The 19,983-nt window shown below is 44.2% G+C and overlaps 1 protein-coding gene across 3 annotated transcripts in view; it reads right to left on the bottom strand.

Annotated features, from left to right (window-relative positions):
* The window catches only part of LOC118399629 (cytoplasmic protein NCK2-like), a 54,776-nt gene that overhangs the window by 25,449 nt on the left and 9,344 nt on the right, over positions 1–19,983 (bottom strand). Inside the window, exon 1 of one of the 3 annotated variants that reach the window (XM_035795880.2) lies at positions 19,418–19,519. The exons of the other annotated variants lie outside the window; for them this stretch is intronic. The gene's annotated coding sequence lies outside the window, so the exon portion shown is untranslated. Of the gene's footprint in view, positions 1–19,417; positions 19,520–19,983 lie in introns of those variants that run through there. 3 annotated transcript variants of the gene reach the window in all.

Here is a 19,983-nt window from a genome sequence, read left to right as displayed (position 1 = left end):
GGTATGAGGGGTAAGTGTAGGTATGAGGGGTAAGTGTAGGTATGAGGTTTAAGTGTAGGTATGAGGTTTAAGTGTAGGTATGAGGGGTAAGTGTAGGTATGAGGGGTAAGTTTAGGTATGAGGGGTAAGTGTATGTATGAGGGGTAAGTGTAGGTATGAGGAGTAAGTGTAGGTATGAGGGGTAAGTGTGTGCAGACTGTGATGTTCAGCACATTAATACGGTTGTTGGCATGAGTGTCAACAGACAAAATTAGTACTCTGGGAAGGGCCCCGAGTCAGACCTACATCAGCACTCATGTAGGCAAGTCCACTAAAAACTTTCCCTCACGTCCCGAAGTACCGTACTCCAGGGACATACCTGCTAACGTAGGGGAGGCTAGTCTTGGACACACACACACACACACACACACACACACACACACACACACACACACACACACACACACACACATACATAGATCCAGGCACTGGTGGAGGTGTTGAGTGGTTCATTACTTTGTGCAGATGGGTCTGCTGCTCTCTGAGCCAGAGACTACTCCACCACTGAGAGACTCAGTGAAGCATTAGACCGGGTCTTAATGGACAGGGAAACGCATTCTCCATTGTTCTCACGTGGTTGATGTTGAAACTCTATAGGCTCTTCGGATTTATGTCATACTACAGATTTAAAAATGGTTGTTTTATATTCGACATTCATGTGAACACAAATTTAAGTGCAGGCTATTTCTGTGCTGGCTGACAGTGACTGAACTGGGAACCGTCCCTCTACTCACTGCTGCACCATGTGCTCTGCTCCCAAACTGCACTTCTCTAAGAGAGGCAGATGAGCGGTTGTGTTCAGACTCAGAGCAGTTTTGACCTGCTAAAATCACTACATTTCCCCATGCAGTTGAGACCCGGAGACCAGCCAGTTTTAAAGAATGAGGAATAAGTAATGTGATGATACAACAGTATTCAGTTCCACTCAGCCCACAGTACCATGCTGAATGGCTTTTTTAAAAAGGTCAACGTTTTTAATACAGCTCCTCTCTTGCTCTCTCCCTCCCTCCCTCTCCTCACCGCGCAGCAATTTCTTAATTGAAGCGAGGTTCGGTTTGGCTTTTATAACCCATAAATGTCTCTCAGCGCTCCCATTTGCCTTACTCAGTTGTAGCCTATTAAAGATATGGATCTCACTACCAGCTGTAATGGGAAGGTATTATCTGTTCTCGGTTCACGCCGATTCTCTTTGAATTTCTAAAGCCTGTCCTTGAATAAGAGGAAGGCCAAAGACTGCAAATTAACAAATGATGTACGGTTTGATTCTAATGGTTATTTTTGTATTAATCATTTTCCTTTAGGGGCTACATTGTGGTGTTTTGTAATATTAGTTTGTCGAGGCTGTTTGATCAGACACAGCCAACATATCTCAACACTAGGCTGGTTCAAGAGGATTTTTTATTTTTTATTTAACTCGGCAATCGAACCAGGGTCTGTAGTGACACCTTTAGCACTGAGTTGCAGTGCCTTAGATCGCTGCGCCCCTCGCAGACTGACAACTGTTTTTGTTGCTGTTTAGTAACCCTGACTATCTGTTGGTGCCTGGCTGGTTAGCACTGGTCTGTAGAGGCTGTTTGTGTTATGACAGCTCCCATGGTGCTCTCTGGACCGGAGGTCACCGAGGTCATGTTTCTGACTTCCTGTGTGCAGAGGTCCGCTTGTATTGCTGCCACGGTCACTTCCTGTCTCCCCAGGGTCGTCTTCTCCTCTCCTCCAATGAATCCCTACTTCCCTCCAGGGTCAAGTCTTTCCCAGCAGCTGGTTCATGGCAGTCAGGTGTCACATGGTTGACCCTGGGCCAAGAGAGCACAGTGCAAACTGACACCACGGCACTGTTTACACAGGCAGCCCAACTTGGATATTTTTTTTTGTTGGTCTTTTGACCAATCACATCATATCGGATATTTTAAGAGCTCATCTGATTGGTGAAATGACCAAATCAGTAAAAAATAATAATAATAATGAAAAAATTAAAAAAGGATCAGAATTGGGCTGCCTGTCTAAACTCAGACCACTAGTATCAGAAGACAGACCAGAAGAGACTGGCTGACACACATTGGCTGCTATAGGGCCAGGCCTATCTCATGTTGGCACAGCTGTGGTTTAAAACACAAGCATACACACTTTCATTAGACCTCTATCGTAATATTGAAGAGGCACAGAAATGAAAAGAGCCGAGATTACACATATTTCTACATCTAGTCTCTCAACAGAAACAGAAGTATACTAAAGGGATTTATAAATGACTTTGCTTTGCTTGACACATAAACACACATTTTGATCTCAGTGTAAGTGTTGAGGAATGTTCTCGGCTTCGCTGCCTCACTTGCCTGCTTCCTTAATGACAAAGATCCTTAAGTGAAAGCATTGCTGCCAAGAGGCAAATCAATTCTAAAGCTGGGGACATTTGTTTGCCTGCCAGCCAGCCGCCAGCTCCTCTGTGATCAATCTCACTGTGCCTTGTGTTGATTTTACAACCCAGCCGATGCCATTCCCCTCAACCTCAATAGAACGGACAGAGTTCCAGCTCGTTGGAGGAACAGAACGTCTATCATTGTACAGGGCTGTTACAACCGCTGCCAAACCCAAATAAGTTGACCTTGGACTCTGTCTTATATCGTGCTCTAGGGTAGTGGAGGGGAAGGAGGATTCTCTCCCACTCAGAATCACAGCATTCCCATGATTTCTTTACACCGGGGACCAAAAACCAAGACCAATAGTTTTTCATGACCGTGTGGCCTGACCAGTTATAGCCGCTAAAAGATGGCTATTCCGGCTATACTTTGAGGGTGAAAGCAGCAGTATCCCCTTAAAAGGAGGTAATCCAGTGACATCAAGGGAGTTTACTGTTATTGCACTGTGAGGCTGAACAAGTATAAGCCATTCAAATTGCCACTGTGACTGTGGAGAAATGATTATACACAGAACAGAAAATATAAACAACGTGTCAAGTGCTGTGTGCCGTGTTTCATGAGCTGAAATAAAAGATGCCAGAAATGTTCCATGCACACAAAAAGCTCATTTCTCATCCCTGTTTGTCAGCATTTCTCCATTGTCAAGATAATCCATCCACCTGACAGGTGTGGCATATCAAGAAGCTGATTAAACAGCACGATCATGATCACTTTAAAAGGCCACTAAAATGTTCCGTTTTGTCACACAACATAACGCCACAGATGGCTCAAGTTGAGAGATGTATTCGGCATGCTGACTGCAGGAATGTCCACCAGAGCTGTTACCAGATAATTGAATGTTAATTTCTCTACCATAAGCCACCTACAACTTTGTTTTAGAGAATTTGGCAGTGCGTCAAACTGGCCTCACATGTAGCCACACCCTCCACATCAGACTTCTTCACCTGCCGGATCGTCTGAGACTAGCCACATGGAGAGCTGATTAAACTGTGGGGTTGTACAGCCAAATCATTTTTGCACAAACTGTCAGAAACCACCTCAGGAAAGCTCATCCGCGTGCTCGTTGTCCCCACCAGCGACTTGACCTGACTGCAATTTGGCGTCGTAACTTGGCATCATAACCGACTTCAGTGGGCAAATACTCACCGTCAGCAGCCACTGGCATGCTGGAGAAGTGTGCTCTTCACGGAATAATCCTGATTTCAACTGTACCGGGCAGATGGCAGACAGTGTGTATGGCATGTGGACGAACAGTTTGCTGATGTTAACGTTGTGAACAGAGTGCCCCATGGTGGGGTTATGGTATGGGCAAGAATAAGCTATGGACAACGAACACAATTGCATTTTATCTATGGCAATTTGATTGCACAGAGATACCATGACGAGATTCTGAGGGCCCATTGTTGTGCCATTCATCCGCCTCCATCACCTCATGTTTCAGCATGATAATGCACTGCCTCATGTCGCAAGGATCTGAACACGACTCCTGGAAGCTGAAAATGTCCCAGTTCCTCCATGGCCTGCATACTCACCAGACGTGTCACCCATTGAGCACGTTTGGGATGCTCTGGAACGACGTGTGCGACAGTGTGTTCCAGTTCTTGCCAATATCCAGCATCTTCGCACACCCATTGAAGAGGAGTGGGACAACATTCTACAGGCCACAATAAACAGCTTGATCAACTCTATGTGAAGAAGATGTGTCACGCTGCATGAGGCAAATGGTGGTCCACGCCCCTACCTTTTTTTATGGTACCTGTGAATAACAGATGCATATCTGTTTTCCCAGTCATGTGAAATTCATAGATTGGGGCCTAATGAATTTATTTCAATGGACGGATTTCCTTATATGAACTATAACTCAGTTAAATCTTTGAAATTGTTGCATGTTGCATATATATTTTTGTTCAGTGTGAATTGGCACACTGAGCAGTTGTCAGAAGGCAGAATGCCTGCGGATTATTGCAGGTATGTGCGTGTGTATGTGTCTGCGTACGTGCCATGTGTGTCCCCGTGTGTGACAGGATTGAGCCGGGCCTGCATCATCCCTCCACACAGAGAGAGAGAATGTTTATGGGAGCGAGGCACTACGGGAGAAACATCCTGTGTAGACTGGGATGATGATGCGTTGACAGTACGGCAGCACAGTGGAGATCAAGGTAGTTTGGAATCACCGTCTGTCCGCTTCCACACAGCCAGGCATCCATCCAGTTAACAAGGCTTCCAGCAAACAGGGACAAGGCTATCCTATCTCCCGACACTTGGGGAGGTAGAATCATTTTTTCTTCAAGCTCGACTAGGGTTGCACATCTTGGGGAATATTCAGGAGGTGGAAACTTTCTGTGGGAATTAATGGGAACATATTCAAATGATTGTAGATGTTTTTCTGCATTGGATATATTTACCATATCATATGGAGACAGAAACATAAACCTTTAACCTTATCATAAGTAGACATAATTGCAAATGATTAACTTCTTCCAATATAAATAAAAAACACAATTTAGTTATGAATTGAACTTTAATTAAATTAGTTGACTCTTCACATGGGATGACTTCACTGAACAACAAAAGAAAGGGAATATTGAAATATCCCAATGATCCATCGCATCTCCCAAAAACATTTTCAACAAACATCTGTAAAATTATAGTCTAGAAACAAAAGCTTTGGTTGTCTTCCTCTCAGGCTTCCATGTCTTCTCCCTGGACCTCCTCTTGAACATCAGACTATGAGGCCTCATCTTCACTTTCACTTTCCAACCTCGTCAGGCTCAAAAAGCTTAAAATTTGCCCGGATGGCTACCCATTTCCAACCCTTGTATTGGTCAGCCTGTTGCGTGCTTTGGTGTGTGTGTTCCCAAACAAGGACCAGTTGCATTCTGAGGTGGCTGATGTTGGTGGGATTTGGAGGATGATGGAGGCAACAGGGGAAAGAGCCACAAAGACCCTTCCACCAGGTGGCTGATGAGATATGTTGGCACAACTGCCATATTGCTCTCCATCCCAAAGCCCTTGCTTGGAAGTGTAATTCCCCAGGCTTCAGGCAGAAGTCTTCACACTTTTTGATGTATTTCAGAACTGCAGTTTCCTCTGCTTGGAGCAACAGTGAAGTAGGCAGGGCAGTACGGATTTATTTTCTTACATCTGCAAGCAGAGTCTGAACACCTGACAGGATGACATTGTCTCCCTCAATCCGTGAAATGGCTACTGCTATTGGTTTCAGGTATCTTACCACTCTCTCCCAAAATACATCATCCAGGAGGATCCTCTTGATGGGGCTGTCTATATCAGCAGACTGTGATATGGCCATTTCTTGGAGAGACACCCCCAGGAGACTGTCAAACATGTTGACAACACCACCCCAACGGGTGTTGCCGGGCAGCTTCAATGTGGTGCTCTTATTCGTTTCACTTTGCTTGGTGAGGTAGATTGCTGCTATAACTTGATGCCCCTTCACATACCTAACCATTTCCTTGGCTCTCTTGTAGAGTGTATCCATTGTTTTCAGTGACATGATGTCCTTGAGGAGCAGATTCGATGCATGAGCAGCAGAGCCAATGGGTGTGATGCAAGGGTAGGACTCCTCCACTTCAGACCAAGCAGCCTTCATGTTCGCAGCATTGTCTGTCACCAGTGCAAATACCTTCTGTGGTCCTAGGTCATTGATGACTGCCTTCAGCTCATCTGCAATGTAGAGACCGGTGTGTCTGTTGTCCCTTGTGTCTGTGCTCTTGTAGATTACTGGTTGAGGGGTGGAGATGATGTAGTTAATTATTCCTTGCCCACGAACATTCGACCACCCATCAGAGATTATTGCAATACAGTCTGCTTTCTCTATGATTTGCTTGACCTTCACTTGAACTCTGTTGAACTCTGTTGAACTCTGCATCCAGCAAATGAGTAGATAAAGTATGTCTGGTTGGAGGAGTGTATGCTGGGCGAAGAACATTCAGAAATGTCTTCCAATACACATTGCTTATGAGCATCAGAGGTGAACCAGTTGCATACACAGCTCGAGCAAGACATTCATCAGCATTTCTATGACTACGTTCCTCCATTGAGTCAAAAAACTTCTGATTCCAAGAGGAGCATGAGCTGTTGCTATCGATAAGGTGTCTGATTCATCATTTTCACCTCGAATAGAAGTAGAGGGACTTTTGTCAGAGGTTGCTTGTTGTGAGCGCTGAGGGAACTTTATGCACTTGGCCAGATGATTCTGCATCTTTGTTGCATTCTTCACATATGATTTGGCACAGTATTTGCAAATGTACACAGCTTTTCCTTCTACATTAGCTGCAGTGAAATGTCTCCACACATCAGATAGTGCCCGTGGCATTTTCCTGTAAAGATAAGAAACAAATAAATAAAAAAAATAAAAAAAATACAATTCCATGAATTAACTCTCCTCACTTAGCAGGCTCAAGGAAACTAAAACCCACATGGTAGCAAAAAAACGAATTAGAAATAAATGGTTAACAAGTTAGAAATGATTTAAACACACTTTGCTGTAGGCTACTATTTACTAGTTAACAAAAAAATATGTCATATGAAATATATTCACCCCACCCAGTATTGTAATCAAAACTTACCAGAAAGCATGTAGTCCTTGGCTCAGACAGTGTAGTAGTGTGGGCTCAATAGCATCTCGTTAGTGTGCAAGATCTTGAGAATCAGCTGTTCATGTGATAGATGAGTTCACTGCACATTTGATGTAAGAATGCACTGTGCCTGCAGAGGGTTGCAATTCCATTGAATTGGGGAACGTTTAACCAAAATATGCCACAAGACCTAGAATTGTCTTATGTGTATCCCACAAAAAAAGTCCACTGTTATAAGCTAAGTTTTTTGATGAATTTAAGCAAAATTCCCCAAATTCCAGGGCTTAACTTCGGCATGAAACATTTCCAGAAGAATTCCGGGAAATTTACCGGAAAGTTTCCGACCCTTTGCAACCCTAAGCTTGACCCACTTAACTATAGCCTGGTTCCAAATATGTTGTGCGTTTGGCTTTACAATGACCATACGTGAGTTGGCAAGACAACACAAACAGATCTGGGACATTCAGGCTACCATTAAACATGGTAAGTAGCGCTGCACTACAATTGTTTTTTAACCATATATTGTGATTTTACCAGCGATTTATATTAAAACACTTGGATGAACTGTTGTAATCATATACATAAAATGTGTATTCTGATTCTATGGTTTATGTTGTTTGGCATGATAACTAATGACAGCCAGGTACAGTAGAAGTTGTTGTGACGGGGTAGGAACCAAAGTGTCCCAGGGGACCCTTACTACATCTGAATGTTGCATTCATGGCATTTTAAAAAATTGCAGCCCTGTGCGATATAGATATGGCACATGTCTATATTGCAATTTAAATGAATTGTGCCGCCCTAATGGTAAGCATCACTTAATTTCACTATTAGCCTACAAATCATTCATTTATGTAAGAGATTGAGTACATAGGAGCCTATCAGACCACAATGATTTTGACCTGTCCCACATTTCAGATTTCACCCAAGCCATTTGAGGACATGTGAAAACCTTGGTGTCTCTGAGAAAACAGTAATTTAATCCCAAACAGATCTCTGAGGCAGCTGTGGGAAGATTAGCATTGACAAACCACAGTGTGTGTAGCCTGTTGGGATGAGAGCAACAGTTAGGAGGATTGTTGGGTAAAAATAGAATGGGAGTGAAGGGGCCTAGGGGTTAGAGGTCATAGTGTTGAGGAGAGACAGGAGAGTCCCAGTGGCTGTCAGAACTAGGGCTGGGTGATATTGGGATATGAGATTTTGGCCATGTAGGTCATTTCATATCCCGATAACAATACATATCACAATATAGCACATTTCCTGTAAATTCAATTCATAAATAGGCCTTTACATGTGGTAATTTTATATACACTATTTCGTATTACATGTTGAATTATACTCAACAAATAAAAGGTACTTACTCAAGTTTTATTATTTCTCCTTTTATTTAGAACCTTTGTGCAAATTTTCAATTAAGCATGTAACAAAATATGAATGTATAAAAAACAAAAAAAAAAGGTAAATAGAAAACAATTCAACTATAGTTGCAAACAAAATAAATATAGGCCTAAAAAGTATATATATTTTTGGAGGCTTGCCTGTTTTGCATGTTATTTTGTCATTAATACGTGTCACATGTCAATTTTCATTTGGCACCCTGGGTCGAGTGTTAGCACCAACTCATGAAACCCGTTTCTCGACCGTGGATATTGGGGCCATGTCTTTGCAGATATAAGTTGGAACGGCAACTGTTATCTCCTATCTTTGTGATTCTTTGCCATATGGTGTGCACTACTATTTTTAGGTCTCATCCGTAAACTTTCTCCATACTGTTTCACATGACTCTTGTGTAGGTGGTAAAAGGTTAGTGGTGTTTGGGCCTGTCGTCGGGACCGGCCTGCGGCATATTTTGCAGCGGACGGTTTTCTAGTCCGTGTCAGACTTTTCATACCAAAATCACGTCCATGCGACCAAAGTAGCCCCTCTTTTAGCTACGAGCTCCATGTTTGTTTGTGATGCAAATCTACACAAAGTGTCGTCCAATTGACGAAAACCTTGCTGTAAAGTGTGATTTGCGACACAACGAAATAAACAATAGAGCATAATATGAAACGATAGACGTTTTTTTCTATAGTCACGCGATATATATCGTCATTATCACCCAGCCCTAGACAGAACATGTAGGCTAGTCAACAAAAAACACCCGAGTAAACCTTTTGGATGCTTTAAAAAGTTTTTTTTTAAGCCAAAATAAACTAAACGGAGAACAAACATGTCCACGCTGACCCTGTTTGAAAAGAGAAATCATCCAAGTTTTACTGCCAGGGCTCCAAGTACAAAGAAGGATGTAAAAACAGCTAGTCAGTGGGTGCTTGGCCAACCCCTCCCTCCCATCTCTTTCCTCTCCATCCTCCCCTCCTCCCCTTCTCGCTTTCCCCGATTGCCCCTAAGTGTTAGTCTTTGATCTGGAGGAGCTGCCCACAACTTGTGACGCACAGAGCGTTATTGGCTCTGTAGTGCCTCATGCTCCCTGTAACGGTCCTTCCTCAGTCTCTCCCCTCCGACACGGACGCAGGCAGAACTCATAAACACAGTACTCATAAACACACACAGTACTCATAAACACAGTGTCCGGAGGTTGAGGATGTTGGAAAACCAAAAGCAAGATGGCATAGCAGAGGTGTAGAGTGATGAGGATCGTAGGGAGAACTAACGCTACTCTTGTGGTGTGCTTTCTGGCGCCAGGTGACTGCCCATAGCTTCACCCAAGCGGGTGCTTCATGTTGGTAATAGTGAAGGAGCAGCTAGCCTAGACCTACTCCGGAGTCCATGAACTGAAACGGCTGAGCTCAAACTTCATCCGAGTCACACAGAGGGGAGGGGCAGCGAGACACCTTGATGACACAGACGTGCTTTGCTCGCTCCTCCCCCTTATGACCACTTCCCTCCGATGACCGCTCAAGCCATGAGCTTTCCTGACCCTCTCATGACCTTCCACCTCATGAATGATGTTGTTTTCCTAAACTGATTGTCTTTTGTTGTTGCTTTAAAGTATTGTGAGATTATTTTAATGAATAGCACTTTAAAAAGTGTAATAAATAATGTATTATTATTATTATTATAATAAACAGAGCCGTGCACAGTCAATGATATTCACCCTCAGTGGCAGAGCTCCCTCTCTCCCTCCACACTGTGTGAATCTGGCCCCAGTACCACCAGAATGTCATTAAAATAACCCTGTCAAAGCTGCTGCTGCAGATGCATTTTTAGGACTAAAACAGGCCTGTTTTGGAAGCAGTTTTTTTGGGGGGTTCTTGAGATGTTCCCTATTTTCTCCAGGCATTGTAAATATTCTATGCAGATTGCAGAACTATGTTTCTGGAACACTCCGGACTTCACCTGGCCCGTGGTCTGAGTTGCCTGGTCTAAGGACGGCATTGGTACTAGAAGCAGCTAGAAGATGCTATACAAGGTATAAATATATGTTGGCCCATGAAAAGTGAACTAGCCAGTTACAATTATTAATGCATCGTACTTGAGACAAACAAATTAATTCAAACAAAATCCTTCAAACCTTTTCTTGAAAGCCGACATTTTACCTTCGTGTTTATCGACTTCGTCCAAAGCGCCTTAAGTCGTCTTCTGCTCAGTTGAACAGGGACAGTACTACCGCTACCCTTCATGATGATAAAGTCCCACCTTTACTACTCTCGGTTATGCAGATGACTGCAGTAGTTCACCACATTAAAACCAGGCTCCTGCAAGATAGGGGAGAGCAATAGGTGTGCTCCTTCCACACAAAATAGGAAAGCACACATACCATGAACATTTGCACACGTTGATTAAAAAGTGTCTCCTTAACTCGTCAACACTGAACACAAAGTGTGTGCTCTCTCTCTCTCTCTCTCAGCAGCATGTGCTTCCAGTGCTCCCTCTCTTCCCCTAAACCTCTAGGCCGACGTCTGGTTGCAGTTAGCGCTCACAAAAATGACCCGCTACAGTAGCAGCTAGCTGAGCACCTGTCAAAACAACTGGGCCTCCTCCTGATGGCTTTGACTACAGGCTCTCATTCATTCCTTCTCTACTGTACAGTCGAGCAATTCACTCACCTGGGACACGGACCTAGTTCCAATTCTAAGCCACAGACCTTGAATGGCCCACTCCTCGGGAAAAAGGAGAACTCGTACGCACCCGGTTGGCCCCTGCTTTAAAGGGGATATGTATTCTGTCCTTGCATGTACACCGATAAGCTAGTGGTCGGTACTCCTTTTAATGTCCGCGTATTTCCCTACGACTCAATGCATCTGCATGTTTAATCCACACTGACACCATTAAAAGTAGATCAGACCCCCAGATCATTAATGTACCTACAGACAGTTGAGATTGCAGATCGTGACTATCAGGGAGACGCATGGCCGCGGGCAGCCAGGGACACAATGAAACACTCCAGAGCGTTCACTTGTTGTGAACATACATCCGTTCACAAGCAAGGACCGGGGGAGCCGGGGCCCGTCGGCAGGCAATCATTAGCCTGAGAGAGACTGGCACGGATACAGCAGTATTCTTCTCAGGCCCATCACAATGAATCCCTAGCCTAGCCCCGAGCGAATAGAGAAGAGACGGGCTGTTGTGCAAGAAAACAAGCATCTCCCGTGAGATTATACAGCAGGCGTGTGTGTGCGCTGTCAGCAGATCCAGAGCTTCACAAAACATCTTTTAAAATGCAGCTGTTCTCCCAAAACATGACAGAACACCCAAGTGGCAGAAGCTGGGCCAATTGTAACTGTTCCCAGAAGCTGGGCCAATTGTAACTGTTCCCAGAAGCTGGGCCAATTCTAACTGTTCCCAGAAGCTGGGCCAATTCTAACTGTTCCCAGAAGCTGGGCCAATTCTAACTGTTCCCAGAAGCTAGGCCAATTCTAACTGTTCCCAGAAGCTAGGCCAATTCTAACTGTTCCCAGAAGCTAGGCCAATTCTAACTGTTCCCAGAAGCGAGGCCAATTCTAACTGTTCCCAGAAGCTGGGCCAATTCTAACTGTTCCCAGAAGCTGGGCCAATTCTAACTGTTCCCAGAAGCTGGGCCAATTCTAACTGTTCCCAGAAGCTAGGCCAATTCTAACTGTTCCCAGAAGCTAGGCCAATTCTAACTGTTCCCAGAAGCTAGGCCAATTCTAACTGTTCCCAGAAGCGAGGCCAATTCTAACTGTTCCCAGAAGCTGGGCCAATTGTAACTGTTCCCAGAAGCTGGGCCAATTGTAACTGTTCCCAGAAGCTGGGCCAATTGTAACTGTTTCCAGAAGCTGGGCCAATTGTAACTGTTCCCAGAAGCTGGGCCAATTGTAACTGTTCCCAGAAGCTGGGCCAATTCTAACTGTTTCTAGAAGCTGGGCCAATTCTAACTGTTCTCTCCTTATCTTGTGATTCTGCAACAGATCTGAATCTCATTAGAATGCTATTATGCTATTAGCTCCATTTGAGCAATTGCTGAATGTTAATTGGTATTCATTGGTTTAATCTTGCAATCCAACTACTATGCAGAAACAGACAGACAGAAGACACATACAGTCTTTCTAAACCCATAGAATGGGGCTCCCATGGCGCAGCGGGGCGCAGCGGTCTAAGGCATTGCATCTCAGTGCAAGAGGCGTCACTACAGGTTCAAACCCAGGCTGAATCACATCCGGTCGTGATTGGGAGTCCCAAAAGGCGGCGCACAATTGGCCCAGCGTCGTCTGGTTCTGGTCGGGGTAGGCCGTCATTGTAAATAAGAATTTGTTCTTAACTGACCTACCTAGTTAAATAAGGTTTATATTTAAAACATGTAAGAGAACATTCCAGCATTACTTTTCTCATTACTTAATATAGGAGAAAGAGAGAGGTTTTTCTGAACTACCAGGTTCATTCCCCAATCTCATTAAAGGATAGAGCTCAAAATGTAGGCCTCTGCTCTGCCCCCCTCAGATTCAGCATTACCTCCTCCTTCCTTTTCAATTACTGTAGATTCTGCCCCAGAGAATGAGCCATGTTTATCCTGGCCAAGGATGTCATTTTGGATTTCTTTTAAAATGACAAGTTTTTGGTCATTTTTCCCTCTCTGTCTTTTTCTAACACTCTCCCACACACAATGTCTGTTCTGGAAGAGGTTGTGTCGTCCAAATGAATAAGAGCCCATTTGTTGCCTGCAACTTGGAAAAGCCATATTCTTGACAAAAAAAGTAGCCTGTGTGAGATATCACTTCTAATCCAAGACAATAGGCTACACAAGGCTAAACACTACAAACTTGTGACTCGGTTTCTGTCTGTCCAGTTTGCTCGGTGTTCCTAATATGACTCGTGTCACACTGTCGCCCAAGAGCCACATAGGGAGGTTATGGGGAGATGAAGAGGTAGTCCCTACTCTGTGCCGTTAGCAAGACAAGTCACAGCTGTAACCTTCTGTTCTGCAAGAATTTACAATTATGTTTGTCCCCTCAAGCTAACATCTCACTGCTCAATATCACACAACACTACATCACACAACCCCGCACAATATAAACGTATTTCCCAATGTTTCTCCTCACTAGTCGAACAATAGGTCCAGGCTGATGTGGAATGTTCCAAAAACAGGGAGAGAGAATAGAGAGAGAGAGAGAGTACAGATAATTGGAGGCAGAAGAGGCAGCCTGACAAAGGGAGCAGAATTAAGTGATATACAAGCCGGAGGACACACAACTAACACACGTTAGCTACTTATTACATGGAGGGACGTAAACAGTGATAATTAAATTATCCCATCGGCTGACAGGGCCAGGGGAATTCTCAACAGTTAAACAGTTGCTCTCAGCTTATAAAAGTCAATTAAACTCAAGATAATCCATTCCAATTACTCTGATTTTACTTTTTACATTTTTGATATTTTAGGAATAGCCTAATACATTCAGGAGTTTTGTAGTAGCCAATCTTAAGCGAAATCAGGAGTTTTCATCAAAGTGATCACACGGTCATTGATTGTTAGTCAAAGTGGACAATATTTGCATTAGCATAGTGCTAGTGGTTTAGGCTCCTTCAGTAGTCAGTATGGACCAGGAGCTGCTGCTACTGCTGCTACTGCTGCTACTGCTGCTACTGCTACTACTGCTGCTACTGCTACTGCTGCTACTGCTACTACTGCTACTGCTGCTACTGCTGCTACTGCTGCTACTGCTGCTGCTGAGTGGGAGGCAGTGGGAGGAGTATACACATCGCGGCCCTCACGGTACCCACACAGTGACGGCCCGGTTTGTACATCTGCATCAGAGGGTAAACTAGAGAGCAGGAAGAGTCACGGCACAGAGAGAGTGAGGGGGGGGGGGCTGGTCCAGCTACATCTGTTGATCTGGCCTTGGCCCACAGTGGGTGAGGGACGAGTGTGTGTGTCTGTGTGGCTGCCAACTTACCATCTAGGTTCTAATCATCCGACTAGGCTCTCTGACAACACGCATGGTCACAGGTGGAGAGACGGACTACTCTCCTGAATTCTGAAATAGACGACGGAGCTCAACGCCCCACTAACGGTGGACTGACTGGCACACGCACCCTCCTACGCTCACACTGTGTGAGCAAGGAACGGTGTCATCTTCGGCCATCCTTTTGCCTGCCCGCTTGGATATTTTGGAGCAGCCAAATATCCCTGCTATGCACAACTTGCTCCAGACATATGCTTTATCTGATCTAGGGCCTATCGTGATTTAACTGCTGACTGATCGTCAAGCCCCGTTAGAGCAATAAGACAACCACAAGCACAGGCATCCACTGGGCCTTTCAGTGTTGTCAGTTACACAGTCAAGGGTGACAGGTTCCCGAACTAAAAGACATGAAACAATGAATCCTTGGTAATTCTGTTGGACGTGCAACAGCATGGATGGATGATGGATGGGTGTGTGTGTGTGTGAGAGAGAGAGAGAGAGAAGAGAGATGGAAGGAGAGCGCAAGAGAAAAAAGACGAGAGCGAGGGAAAGAGAGAAAGCTTTTAAAAAGCCTTATCAGAGCGAGGATGCACACGGTAATTGCGTTCCACTTGATTTGCTCAGAGGGGCCTGGTGACACCCACACCACAGAGTGAACCCATCCTGTGGACTAGCTAGCTGCCTGCTGCGTTAAAGAGAGAATAAAACCTGTCTTTATGCTAATCTCCGCTATCGGTCTCTGCCACGCAAACTGGAGAGGTGAGGGTTTCAAATGAGACCACATTCAATCAACACATAGTCCATATTGAGACTGGGCCTTTCACTCTCGTGTGATCTCCAGCTTCCTCAACAGGTTTAGCAGAGAGCGATGATGAGATAGCGAAGCCACCAGAAATGGAAAGTTGTGGGATCCATCATGTTCACAGAACGGCTCTTTCCAACAGACAAGAACTGATGACATCGGCTACCGCTCAGACATGGAGATGAAATATACATGATAGCATGACTGAACAGGCCTATCACATCAGATCAGCAGTCTGGAGAGAATGGGAGGGAAGAGGGACGAGATCCATGACCTAAACAGGATGGAGGAGGGGTCAAAGGTTACCACAACAGCTGGAGACTGTGCCTTAGGGAGCCTCAGGGGCCAAGAAATGTCCCTCGCTCTCCCATAGTATAGTCACGATACAGAAAGTACAGGCTCCCTAGGCCTCTCTGGAGACTATCACTGGCTATTGGAGCAGCGACGACACCTGGACATGCATATTAATATCATATTACCATAGGCCTACATGCTAACTAAACCATACGGTTCATGGAAGAGGCCTGGGAACCTGTACTTCCTGTTTCGTGACTGGGTCCATACATGTTAAAAAAAAGAGATAGAACGAGGATCGGAACCGGAAGGAAGAGCTCCACCGTCTCTGTTTGCAAGTCTATTGACCAAATGTCCCCTCAGAATTCACCTTCGAAATCGTGATTTGTCCAAAGCACCGGAAGTAATACTGCTCGTTACCTCACACATCCGGTTGTATCATGACAGATCTACGGTACCATTTATGTTTACGTAGTCTGTCCACAAGAGATTATGAGAGCAATTAAGGCAGGTGTATGTCAAAATGTCTGACTACCCCCTCTGTCTCAGCAAGGGTTACAATGGGGTCGGAAACTTTCCGGTACATTTCCTGAATTTTTAAGCCAGTGAATTTTGGGATTTTTCCTAAATTCATCAAAAAAAGTTGGCTTATAATAGTGAACCATATTTGTTTGATACACATAAGACAATTCTAGGTCTTGTGGCATATTTTGGTTATACTATCCCCAAGTCAATGAAAATGCAACCCTCTGCATGCACAGTGCAGTCTTCCATCACATGTGCAGCAGATTCTCAAGATCTTGCACACTAACGAGATGCTATTGAGACCACACTACTACACTGTCTGAGCCAAGGACTATGCTTTCTGGTAAGTTTTGATTATAATACTGGGTGGGGTGAATATATTTTATACGACATATTATATTTTTTATTAACTAGTAAATAGTAACCTATGGCAAAGTGTGTTTGAATCATTTCTAACTTGTTAACCATTTCTGCTAGTTAGTTTTTTCTAGCATGTGAGTTTTAGCTTCCTTGAGCCTGCTAATTGAGGATCGTTAAGTTACCTGTTCCCATACAGGTTTCATTTAAAAACATTTATCTTACAAATTAGTTGTTTAATCTAACTGCTTAACTATTTATCAGTACATGGAATTGTATTTGGATTTTATTTTTTACTCATCTTTACAGGAAAATGCCACGGGCGCTATCTGATGTGTGGAGACATTTCACTGCTGCTAATGTAGAAGGAAAAGCTGTGTACATTTGCAAATACTGTGCCAAATCACATGTGAAGAATGCAACAAAGATGCAGAATCACCAGGCCAAGTGCATAAAGTTCCCTCAGCGCTCACAACAAGCAACCTTTGACAAAAGTCCCTCTACTTCTATTCGAGGTGAAAATGATGAATCAGACACCTTATCGATAGCAACAGCTCATGCTCCTCCTGGAATCAGGAGGTTATTTTGACTCAATGGAGGAACGTAGTCATAGAAATGCTGATGAATGTCTTGCTCGAGCTGTGTATGCAACTGGTTCACCTCTGATGCTCACAGGCAAAGTGTATTGGAAGACATTTCTGAATGTTCTTCGCTCAGCATACACTCCTCCAACCAGACATGCTTTATCTACTATATTGCTGGATGCAGAGTTCAAGTGAAGGTCAAGCAAATCATAGAGAAAGCAGACTGTATTGCAATAATCTCTGATGGGTGGTCGAATGTTTGTGGGCAAGGAATAATTAACTACATCATCTCCGCCCCTCAACCAGTAATCTACAAGAGCACAGACACAAGGGACAACAGAAACACCGGTCTCTACATTGCAGATGAGCTGAAGGCAGTCATAAATGACCTTGAACCACAGAAGGTATTTGCACTGGTGACAGACAATGCTGCAAACATGAAGGCTGCTTGGTCTAAAGTGGAGGAGTCCTACCCTCACATCACACACATTAGCTATGCTACATTGCTTCTGCTCCCCAAGGACATCATGTCACTGAAAACAATGGATACACTCTACAAGAGAGCCAAGGAAATGGTTAGGTATATGACGGGGCATCAAGTTATAGCAGCAATCTACCTCACCAAGCAAAGTGAGAAGAATAAGAGCACCACATTGAAGCTGCCCAGCAACACCTGTTGGGGTGGTGTTGTCATCATGTTTGACAGTCTCTCCAAGATATGGCCATATCACAGTCTGCTGATATGGACAGCCCCATCAAGAGGATCCTCCTGGATGATGTATTTTGGGAGAGAGTGGTAAGCAGCCTGAAACCTATATCAGTAGCCATTGCACGGATTGAGGGAGACAATGCCATCCTGTCTGGTGTTCAGACTCTGCTTGCAGATGTAAGAAAATAAATCCGTACTGCCCTGCCCACTTCACTGTTGCTCCAAGCAGACGAAACTGCAGTTCTGAAATACATCAAAAAGCATGAAGACTTCTGCCTGAAGCCTGGGGAAGTACACTTCCAAGCAAGGGCTTTGGGATGGAGAGCAATATGGCAGTTGTGCCAACATATCTCACCAGCCACCTGGTGGAAGGGTCTTTGTGGCTCTTTCCCCTGTTGCCTCCATCATCCTCCAAATCCCACCAACATCAGCCGCTTCAGAATGCAACTGGTCCTTGTTTGGGAACACACACACCAAAGCACGCAACAGGCTGACCAATACAAGGGTTGGAAAATTGGTGGCCATCCAGGCAAATTTGAAGATTTTTGAGCCTGACAACAAACCATCCTCTACAAGGTTGGAAAAGGACAGTGAAGATGAGTCCTCAGAGTCTGATGTTCAAGAGGTGGACATTGAGGAGGTCCAGGGAGAAGACATGGAAGCCTGAGAGGAAGACAACCAAAGCTTTAGTTTCTAGACTATCATTTCACAGATGTTTGTTGAAAACGTTTTTGGGAGATGCAATGGATCATTGGATCATTCAATATTCCCTTTCTTTTGTTGTTCTGTGAAATCATCCCATGTGAAGAGTCAACTCATTTATTTAAAGTTCAATTCGTAACTAAATAGTTTTTTACATTTAAATTGGAACGATTTAATCATTTGCAATTATGTCTACTTATGATAAGGTAAAAGGTTTATGTTTCTGTCTCCATATGATATGGTGACTATATCCAATGCAAAAAAACATCTACATTTAAATGGTATTAATATTAATTAGCATATATTTCAGTTAATTCCCATATATTCCCGTTAATTCCCAAGGAAAGTTTCCACCTCTGAATATTCCCCAAAATGTGCAACCCTAGTCTCAGCTACACCCTCCACTTCACCTCGTCATCCTAAATGTCCTAAACTGCCCCTTCAGTCTCCACTTTCCTCAAATTGGATTTCCAGTGTAGTCTCTGGCTCCAGATCATGGTCTGCATACTGAGAGCTTTAGAAGGACCTTTAGGCAGTGTGACAATGTTCACGTCTACTGTTGGAGCACATACTTTTAGTCTTATTGGATCTATAACACGTCTTATTTCCCCAGTGAGGAGAGAGCAAGACAGAACACTGCAACAGTCTGGTTCACCCCAAGGCTCTCATCAGTAGCGAGGAGAGAGTCTAGGCCTGATATTCAGAAACAATGTTTCTTTGCACTCACTGTCTGGTGGGGGAAAGGGTTTGCAGGAAGCAGATACAAAGAGCAGAGAAAGTAGCCTCATTCAAAGAAAACCCATCTTTATTCTATGAAAAGAAGAACATGGAGACGGAACGGCAAAGCGGACAAAACAACTCAGGGCCTGCCCAGAAAGTGCAAGGGAACAAGATCCTGCCCTTCTGAATTGAAGAGCCTGCCTTTCTTAGAAACCAGTGGGAAAAGACATATTGACCCGTCAACAACAGCAAGCTCTCTTACATAAACCAATCCTTTCCAATTATTATTATTATTATTATATAACCAACCTTTCGGAACCACTTCTCAGTTCAAATGTGGTACCGACTCCTGTTCAGCCTGTCCACGGCTTGTGCCGTATCCCTCCCCGCTAGCTGGTAAAAATAGCACTGTAACATGCTCCTGTTGGGAAAGAGCTGCTCGGAATGGAGGTTTGAGTGGATAGATAGTGGAGAGAGTGAGAGAGAGATAGGGAAAGAGGGTAAGAGGAGAGAGAAGGAAAGGGAGAGAGAGAGAAAGCTCTAGAACATTCTAGAGAGAATAATCACTCCACAGTTAGACTCAGAGGCAGGCTCTGCCTCACCCTACCCTGCTGCCTCTGTTGACAGTGAGGCATGGTGGCACACAAACAGAAACATAACTAAGTATTTAGTTATAGCCTCCGACAGTAGACCAAAATGTAATCGTGATGTCTGTTCGATTTAGCTTCTTCGATGGCCAAAATAACAGTTATATTATTGTTCTATCACACTGTTTACACGGAACCCAAACTGCGTGCGTGGGCCATCGTGCGCTATCGTGCATAAATGTATTTTGTCCCCCTACACCAAACGCAATCATGACACGCAGGTTAAAA

This window comes from Oncorhynchus keta, chromosome 37, assembly GCF_023373465.1.
Source record: "Oncorhynchus keta strain PuntledgeMale-10-30-2019 chromosome 37, Oket_V2, whole genome shotgun sequence".
Lineage (NCBI taxonomy): Eukaryota > Metazoa > Chordata > Actinopteri > Salmoniformes > Salmonidae > Oncorhynchus > Oncorhynchus keta.
The sequence above is the reverse complement of the archived record's forward strand: the minus strand, read 5'-3'. Positions and strand labels throughout refer to the sequence as shown.